Source organism: Grammomys surdaster, unplaced genomic scaffold (assembly GCF_004785775.1).
Source record: "Grammomys surdaster isolate TR1022 unplaced genomic scaffold, NIH_TR_1.0 225, whole genome shotgun sequence".
Lineage (NCBI taxonomy): Eukaryota > Metazoa > Chordata > Mammalia > Rodentia > Muridae > Grammomys > Grammomys surdaster.
The window spans coordinates 1196930-1207500 of NW_021604670.1; positions in this window are offsets into that span (position 1 = coordinate 1196930).

Sequence of the window (10571 nt, forward strand, 5' to 3'; positions counted from 1 at the left end):
CACCTTGCACCCTTCTATCTCCCTTCATAGTAGGTCTTATATAAATATTTAGTGAACTGATAAAAATTAAGGTACTACCATTGTTACTCATATGCTTACGTCAAGAACAGAGCTTTGAAGTCAGGCAAAGCTATATATTATTTGTTGAGTCTGTAATATACTATCTGGTGATGTGGAGGGTTGAATTCAGGCCTCTAAACTTCAGATGCCATATCTTTGAAATGGGAAGAAATAATAATTTGTATCAAATACATATTGAATAAAGGCACTAAAAACGTGCTCCAAAATTCATGGTCTAGGAGCATTGTTGATAATATCAAAACTAGGAAACAGTATGAGTGGCAAAAGAATGGATGCCTGTCCTGGTACAGGATAAATGTCCAAATGCTAGAGTACAAAGTGAGGCTGATGAGTGTGGAGTGGTGAAGATGTAAGGTATGGTGATTGGAGAAAGACCTGGTGAGAAGGGGTGAAGTATTTACACAATCGCATATACATAACAAACATACCAGACCTTACTTAAAGTGACTGTTTCTGTGGTGTAATCAGCAAAAGCTAACCACTGTTACTCTCTTTTTCATGCTGTTCTCCCACTCCAGTATCTTCTAATGTACTGGTTCTCAACATGTGGATCACGACCCCCTAGGGTCAAACGACCCTTTCACAGTAGCAAAATTAGTCATGAAGTAGCAATAAAATAATTTTATGGTTTGGAGTCACCACAGGATGAGGATCTGTATAAAAGGGTTGCAGGATTAGGAAGGCTGAGAACCACTATCCTAAAGTAATGGGCATACATATGAAAAGGGGCTAAAGGGGAGGTCTTGCAACAGTTGAACCTTGGTAGTAGATGAATTTAAAACATCTGCTGGCAAATAGAGTGAATCCAAGTGAACCTTGCTTACAATAGTTCTTGAGAAGTCAGATCAGGTGTCTACAACCTGGAGCATAGCCTAGGCATTCTGAATTCTGCTAGTCAGTGGCTTGGTGTTATCACCTCGGGCTTCATACAGACCTCCATGAAGATGGTTGTAAATCTGCAGTACTTAACAGTGACTAGTAGCAAAGGAAGGGCCATCAACAATCAAGTCCTGGCCTTCAGCCAGACCAGGGCAGCTAAAGTGGCAACACCCACTGTGGGGCATAGCTATGGAAAATACCTGACCCTCCAGACTGCTTTACTGAAACTCTGTCAGTGATTGTGGACACTATCACTTCCTTTTCTTTCTCTTTCTTTTTCATTAATCCCTTTCTTTGTCTTAAACATCTAACCAGTAAGTGCTACACTAAGTCCTTGTAAGAAGAGACACAAAAAAAAAGTGATGCGTTCTCTGCTTTTGAAGCTCATAATTACACAAGCCAGTGACTACATCATAACAGGAAAAGTTGAAGAACAAAACCAAGCATTGTGTGATTAAATGCCAGAGGGTGGTACAGGCAGAAAGAGATTCCGTAGTTCTTTGCTTTGGTACCCTTTGGGCCATAAATCACCTATTCACATACCATTTTTTTATCCTCCTGGTGTTTGCTAGACACAGGTGTCAACTTCTAAGATACAATTACATCCCTTAAGGCAGAAGCTTAGTGATTTCTTTCAGATGAACCTATGTTGTTCTAGCAAAGAGGGACCAAAATGACCCTCAACCGTTATGAGACAGAAAACTTCAAAAACTAGCCAGGCTTTGTGGAGCAAGCCTGTGGTCCCAACTACTCTGGAGACTGAGGTAGGAGTATCACAACTTCAAGGCATGCCTGGACTGCACAGTGAGCTCAATGCCAGCCTTGGAAGATTAGTGAGAGCCCCTTTGAAAATAAAATCTTTGGAAGAAGAGGATAAGGAGGAGGAAGATAAAGAGGATGAGGAGGAAGGGGAGGAGGAGAAGGAGAAAGAGAAGGAGAAGGAGTGGGGAACAGTGTTTGAAGTGGCAGGAGATATATCTCCCTGATAGAACTCTTACTTTGTTCATAGTGGCCTTTGGTTCAATTCCTAGTAATGAAAAAGAAAGAGGACGGAGATGTAGGTGAGTGGGGGGGGGTAGGAAGAAAGGAAGAAATGAAGGAAGGAAGGAAAACAAAGAAAAAGAAAGAACAAAACTCAAAGTAGAGGATAAAGTTTGGTGGACAAGTGCTTGCCTAACATGTACTGTAACTGGGGGGATAGATCTTTAGTATAAGAAGAAAAAAAGTAATACAAATACTCAGATTGGGGGTGTACTAAGTCCCAGTATTTTCTTTTTAAAAAGCTTTAAAATAAATATAAATAAAATAAGAAAAGATTTACTTGTATTCATCTTTGAAAATAGAACTCAGAGATCCCGTTATCCATGAGACATTCTGCAGTAGTGACTGATAATATAACAAATCACTCCAGCACTGGACTACATCTCCACAGTTTCATCTACATCATAGCAAGTTGATATGTGCATCTTCTGAGCATATGTCTTAATTTATAGATCTTATTTTTCTACTGTGAACAACTCCAGTTTCCCCACATCATTCTAATCTCAACTGGCCTCCTGTCTCCAGAGTAAAACACCAGTTGTTCATATAACCCAGCCTCAGAGGTGAACATCAAGATGGATGGAGACACAAATCTCTCAACCTCTAGCAAGTCCACTCCTTTTACTGGGGCAGAATCAGAAATCCAAGAATGAATGGAAATAGGAATGTTTTCTTGAAGCATAGGCTAGACATTGATACACCATTGCTTCTGAAATTTTCTTCTTTTGCTAAAGCTCACAGCTGAACCTAGATCCAAAGCAGAAAAGTAGACTTAGTCTCCACCCACCCACACTGCTGAAGATCAAATTCAGGGCCTGGAGCATGCTAGGTAAGTGCTTTGCTGCTGAGCCATCTCTCCAACCCTAAGGTCAAGTATTTGATATGAAAACTTACAAAATCATAGTCCAGTGAAAGACAGTCAGGTAAATATATGAACACTGATTATTTCTTTAAGTCATGTTTGTTCGGATACAATTTAAATATAGTGAAATCGCTGCTTTTTAAAACTATAGTAAAAAGCACGTACAATCCAACTGACCATCATAACTATTTTAAGTGGCTAAGTAAATGATGCTAAAATTGTTGTGTCACAGATTTTAGATTTTTTTTCCAACATTTGTCTGTCTATAATTGGCCTACTCCACTTAAGGTGATGGTCATTATTTACCCCTTTCATTTTGCTGCACATGGCAAGATTTTATTATTTGTGGGTGAATACTCCATCATCTGTGCATGCATTCATGTGTGTGTGTGTGTGTGTGTGTGTGTGTGTGTGTGTGTGTTACAAATTCTTCTTCTACTCATCTGATGATGGACAACTAGGAGGAACTAAATATCTTAGTCATTGTGAATGTGTATTAATAAATCTCTTTTCTATGCTGACTTCATTTACTTGGGTTTTATGCTGGCTACTTTTGACAGGTTAGAGTCTTTTGGGAAGAGAGAGCATTGTTAGAGAAAATGCTCCTGGCAGATTGGCCTGTGGGCAAGCCTGTGTAGACATTTTCTTGATTAGTGATTCATGTGGAAGGGCCCAGCCTATTATGGGTGGTGCTACCTGTGGTCAGGTGATCCTGACTTATATAAGCAGGCTGGGCAAGCCATCAGGAACAAGTCAGTAAGCAGCATTTCTTTATGGTTTCTGCATCAGCTCCTGCCTCCTCCAAGTTCCTGCCTTGAGTTCCTGCTCTGACTTCCCTGGATGATGGACTACAAACTATAATATGAATTAAACCCTTCTCCACAAATTGTTTTGGGTCATGGTGTTTTATCTCAATGATGGAAAGCAAACTATATACTCAAGATGAGCTACCTGGATCACATGGTAGTTCTAGTTGTGCTTTTTGAGGCTTCTCCATATTAGCTTCCCAAGTGGATCTACTAAGTTGCCTTCCCACAATAGTATATTAAGAGTCCTTTTTCCTCCACATCTTTGCCAGTATTTGTTACTTGTTCAATATTGTTTTAGTTGTTTGTATTTCCTCATGTCCTTATGTATTTTCAACTTCATCTGGGTTTTTTTCTAGAGAAATATGATGTAATTTGCAGTATTTCTTTAGCATAATCACATAATGCTATGTGTCAATATCACAGCCTAAACAAGACTTGAACAAGGTTGACAGCAATTAACATCCTAACATGAAAGGGGAATCTCATCGGTCTATAGACAAAGAACTACAGGCAACTAAGGAATGCAGAGAGTGAGAAAAATAGTCTTTCCCCAAGAAAAGCCTCCCAATTAGTTATCCAATACCAAGCCATCAGTCCTGAAATCATATACTTACAAGTAACATTATACAGACTGAGCAGGTTGTATGTGTGTGTATAATATATATAGTGTGTGTATTTATGTGTGTGCATAATTCATATGTATATATAAAAGGGAGAAAGGGAAATGATGTAATTCTATTTTAATTTAAAAAATTATTAATAGATAAGGGGAGAATTCCTTTTGTTCCACCCACAAATTTTGAAATGTTGAATTTTATTTTGGATTTAGTTCAAAATTCCCCTTTATTTCATGAATTTAGAAATGTATTTAGTTTCCAAAATACTAGGTATTTTTCAGACCTATTTGTGTAAATGATTTCTAGTTCAGTGCTGGTATGATCAGGAAACATGAATTGAATGCTTTAGCTATATTAAATTTGCTAAGGCTTGTTTGATGTCACAGAATGTGATCTCTCTTGGTCACTACTCCAACTCTATTGTCGCTGGAATGCTCTGGAATCTTCAGTTTGGCTTGGCTGCTTTACTGTGTGGTCCTCTAGACTGTACTGACTTCACCTCCATGTTTTATGTTTTCAATTTCCAAGGGCAGAAAATTAAAGATCCCACCTCTACCTACAGACTACTGTTATCTCTTTATTTGTAACAATTTCTCATGTGGTTTCTAAGTTGTTATGTAAGTTTATTCAAATTTATGAATTTGCATTTATCCCCTCTCTTGTTAAGGTGATCCATTTATCCCTGTTAAATATTGCTATCTTTGATATTCTTTACTTGGAAATAATTAGCATTAATTATGAGGGCTGATTTTAGCTATTGGTGTTTAACACAGCAAACTTTTTTTTTCGAGACAGGGTTTCTCTGTGCAGCCCTGGCTATCCTGGAACTTACTCTGTAGAGCAGGCTAGGCTGGCCTCGAACTCAGAAATCCACCTGCCTCTGCCTCCCAAGTGCTGGGATTAAAGACGTGCACCACCACTGCCAGGCTCACAGCAAACTTCTTATACTCCATTGTTTTAGCTTCATGCAGACCACCACAGGAGTACATAGAGAGAATCTGCAACTTGAGACTAAAAGCTTGGCTTACCAGGGGAACCACAGTAGTACAGAGAGGACAGGCTAGCATTTCTGACTAGTGAACCAATAACATAAGCCAAAATACCAAAGTACAAAATAATAAATAAAAAAGGCAGTATGTAGGTGCTTGACAGAGGATGAGATATGGTGGGAAGGTCTGGCCAGACACAATCTTCATTAAAAAAAACAAACAACGAAACAAGATACAACAAAACCGACTAACAACAAAACCAAAACCATGATACCCCTATTAAAGTTTTTAAGAACCAGAAATATAAGGTTTTAAGTCAGGAAGTGTCATGATCAAGTTTTCATCTTTAGATCACTTTAGAAGCAATGGTATGCTAAATTTTTAAAACTTGAAGCCAAGAAATCTCAGTCAATGAATGTTGAACTGTGGCATTTAAAGGCATGAACTAAGACTCTAAAGCAGCATCAGTGCTGAAGAGAAACGGGGATGGAAAGATGGCTCAGTGTCTTAACCCCTTATTCTTGCAGAGGGCCTGGGTTCCATCTCTAACACCCACAGGGTGGCTCACAGCCAACCATAACTTTGGTTACAGAGGACTGACATCTTATGGGCAGTAGTCATTCATGTGGTGCACAGATATACGTGTAGGCAAAACCCCCATGAAATAAATGATTCTAAAAGAAAATTAAAGTTGGGGAGAATTGGAAATACAAAGATGATAAATACTGATTTTTAACAACTGCTAGAGGGTGGGCTAAAGGGAGGAGCCCCGAGCTATGTAGTATCCATATCATATCATGTAGGTGTCCATACATGATACTGGAGATACCACCACCAGGCTACTGAGAAATACAGGCTTGTCACAGTAAGAATAGCTGAACAGCATGCCTCTGAAGACTAACTACCAACCCAAACTACTAGAGACCCTTCCCAAATCAAAGACCCTGCCCTTGATTCCAAGGGGAAACTAGAGGGAGACTCCATGTCAGACCACAGGGAAGTCTCCTGCCTTTCATGACTCACCAGTTCTGTTGTGAACTGTTGGGCAGGCCTACCACACTCTATGGAGAGCATCCTGCCAAGCTCCCCAGTTTTATCTGGGGCCACTGCCCTTTACCCTCTGCACTGTAGGGTACAATAGCCTCCTCTCTTTTCCTGGCACATCCAGCCTAATTTCCCACAAGACATCCCGCCCTTCTGGAGTTATGGCAACTTCTCCCGTTGTCTTAACAGCTCTCTCAGCTGTTCATCACTTCAGTGAAAGGGGCAAAATACGGGGAAGGAAAAAAAATTCCTGAACCTGGAACACTTAGGCTGTGTAGAGTCTCCTCAAGCACATAGTGCTCCCAATCTAGCCATCAGCTCCTCCCTTTGAACTTTTCTTACAGAGTGTTTTCCTCCTCCTCTATTTTGTAAAACACTTAAGTAGGAACATGGACGCTATACTGCCATTTTCTGCTCTCAAGTCTGATATGAATTGCCAACTATGATCTGCATTCTAGCTGCATGTTAATCATAATACTGTAGCCATTAACTTCAAAGAACAGATTGCCAAAGCCAGGGGTACGTTGCACACTTGTAACCCCGGCACTCAGAGGCTCAGACCGAAGGTTCAGAGTTGAAGGCAGCCTGGGCTCCACAGTGAGACCATCTCAACAAAACAAGAAGAACAAAAATGACCCAGAGAATTCACATATAGGAAAAATGCATTGAACCCTTTATATGTGTTTAATTTCAAATGCTGCTGACAAACCCATAAACAATCTGTAAACATACGGCCCTGACAGAGTTAGCCAGACGGGCCAGCCTACAAACTGAACAAAACCATGGTCTCCCAGGAAGCACAGTATAGCACTCTAGTAAGAAAGAAAGGCCTGGAATGAGAAAAACAAGACATATGTGCCCATTCCCACCCTTCCCTATCGTGTTCCACATGATACTAGCGGCTCAGCCTCCTTGTGTAATGTTATTCTGATAGTACTTGTCTTCTGAGGCTGTTAAAACACCAAATGAGATAGTGCAGTCAGGCACAGTGTTTACCACACTGCTTGAGTTACGGAAAGAGAGAGAGAGAGAGAGAGAGAGAGAGAGAGAGAGAGAGAGAGAGGAAAGAAAGGAAAGAAAGAGAGAAAGGAATTTACTGTTTTGTTAAAGCATTTAAAAGGAAGTTAATGGCCATCAGTTGCACAGAGCTCAAAAGAACCAATCTCAGTGACCCGTGAATATAAAAGAAGAAAGCCTTAACAGCTCCCTTCATATAACTCGTCAGTGATCCCAAGAGGAAAGAGCCACCATGAGCGAGAGAAGAGCCACGATGTGTGCCTTTTTGCACCAAAACCTCCTTCAGTAACAGGAAGTACTTGCTCTGCCTCAGCCTCCTAATAATAATAAAATAAAACTAAATACCTAAATAAAACTAAATATTTAATAGAATAAAACTAAAGACCTAGTTTACAATGCAAATAGGAATAAAAGCAAAGTTCTGCTTGTGAGGGGTAGTGTTATTTTTATGTTTTATCTACTTTTCCTTCCTAAAACTCCACTAAAATAAGGAGGCCATAAAGTAAACAAGGCAAAGGAAATGGAAGAGAAAAGAAACTGCAAACATTTGGAAGCTAGAAACTCCCAGAGCAGTTAACTTCAGACAGGATCACTACCAGTCAGAGATCAGTGGGAAGCAGAATAGACCACAGGACTTCAAGCATTCTAAATTAGTAGCCATGTGTGAAGGGGAATGCTGGGATAAAGTAGGATTTAAAGTGGCTGTGTGTTAAGGCTAGTTAGATACAATGACATGTTGCACATGATAGAACGGCTGGGAGGGGAAATGAGGAAAGGGGATGACATCTGTATTGTAAATAAATAAAATAGCCAATAAAAAAGAAAAGGTGAATAGTGTCATGTAGGAGTGGTGAATTGGAGCCTTCAAGTATTGCTTGGGAAAACCCTTAGTCATTCCTGCAAGGGTTAAGCATAGAACTACTATATAATCTACAAATTCTACTCCTTGGTATGTACCCAGGGAATAAGAAAACCTGTCCACAGAATATATAGCACTGTCATAATGAACCCCAAAGTGCAAAACTTCCCCAACCAGGAACAAGTAATAAACAAAATATTGTCTTTATACAGTGGAGTATTATTTTGCAGTTAAAAATAAAATGCTGGCATATGCACTTCACAGATAGATCCTAAAAACACAAGGCTAAGGAAAATAATCTAGACATAACAAGCCAAATTGTATCATTCTACTTACATAAAATGCAAGGCAAAACAGAGTGCTTTGTGGGTGTGAGCTATTTCACAGAGGCTTCCAAGGAGAGAGAGAGCCTTCTTTGTAAGGTAGTAAAGAGGGGCTGGCTTTCTGGGTCCACACAGGCCAGGTAATAGGATTAGGCTTAAGTTTGGAAATGAATTTAAACTGGGTCTCCTCCTTCCTTTCTGGCTCACTGATGACTGGCAATATTCCCCTCCAAATAGGGACCAGCTCTGAAGAGAGAATGTCCTCCTGCAGTGGAGGTCCAGGTCAGCGAAGCAATTGGGCCTTCAGGTATGCATCTCCTTAGCAGACAGGTACCCCACTCTTCAGCAAGCAGCCAACACAGATGTTTCCACCAAGGAAAAAGAGGATGCTTCCAAAAACAGCCAGAGAAAACAGCTGAAGGAGATGATATAAGAAAAACAGAAGACAAAGACAACAACATGTAACAAGATTAATATCAGAAGTTTGTAAGATGTCCTGTACATGAAAGAAAAGAACTTGTATAAATGCCTGTGATGGCTAGTCAACTTGACATTTCTGGGGAGACAGGCAATTGAGACATTGCCTGTCTGTGGAGTATTTTTGTAATAGATAGTTGAGGTAGAAGGATCCAGCCCATTCTGGACCGTACCACTCTAGGCAGGGGGCGTGGTCTACATAAGAAATCTAGCTGTATGTAACCTAGTCAGTGAACAGCACTCCCCTGACATCTGTGCCACTCTAGTTTCTGTTTCAAGCTCCTCCCTTGAGCTTTTTCCCTGGTCTCCCTCTGTGATGGATTCTGAATCTATAAACTGAAATAAATCCTTTCCTCCCCTAAGTTGTTTTTGGTGATACAACAGAAAGCAGATAAGAAAAGTGTTCAAAGACATCCATCCAATGAAATACTAGCCAGAGATACAGTGGATGAGGTATCAAGCTGTGCAGAGACAGAGATGACTCTTCAAAACACATGACTATATGAAAAAAGTAGCCTGGTGATTCCAGTTACACAACATTCTGGGAAAGAGAAACTATAGTGACATGAAAACTATTACAATGATAGTGAAAAGAGCAGTGGTTGCCAGGGCTTGGGGAATAAGTATTATACAGACAGAACACAGTAGATTTTTAATGCAACAATGTCATTCTGTCTGGCACTATAATCATAGAAAAATAGCTTTACACATTGTTAATCCAAAGAAGTTTTCAAATAGTAAAGTCTTACAGCATGCAAAATCTTAGAAATTAATGCCTAGAGCTGAAGGGTGGAACCAAAATACAGCAAGGAATCTAGCCATGATATAAGTGTCTGAAAAATCCTCACTGGGGTGGGGAGAAACAGAGGATCTCTCATGGTCATAAATGGTAGCATTTCAAACATCCTACCATGAAAACCTCTTAACGTCAATAAGCAGAAAATGTTCATATTTGCTAGATATGAATACTCAAAGCTGATGGTTAGTTATGAGACATTTAGAAGAAACCTTTATGATAGGATAACCCTAGGTTTTCAAGGTTATCCTAAGAGCATTCCATTCACCCTGTAGTTTTCAGAAACCTGTTTACAACAGAGTAAGCAGTCATCTCTCTCAGAAGCCAGAACAGGCTGTGTTATCTTAATCTTCCACAACCATGAAAGATAGCACGTTCCATTCCTGGTCTACCAAGAAACATCCCATAAATAACACCCGAGATCACAGAAAATGTTTTATCTTCAATGAGTCCTTATTGAAAACAAGTAAGAGAACGAGTGATTTAAGCGCTACAAGTTCTCTGAGAGGTTCTTGAGAGTTGTTAAAAGAACACACCATGGGTTGAACACAACTTACACAGAAACTTCAAGAACTGCTCACTGTCCACCAAAACCCTGAGCACTGTTGTGGGCTCTACATGTGGACTCAGCACAGGACAAATGGACGAAGGCAGCAAGAGTCGAGGCGGATGGAAATATTGGCCAGAAAGCAGGAAGAAATTTAAAACACTTTCCCAGACTTCCTGTGCGCTCTCTCTCTCTCTCTCTCTCTCTCTCTCTCTCTCTCTCTCTCTCTC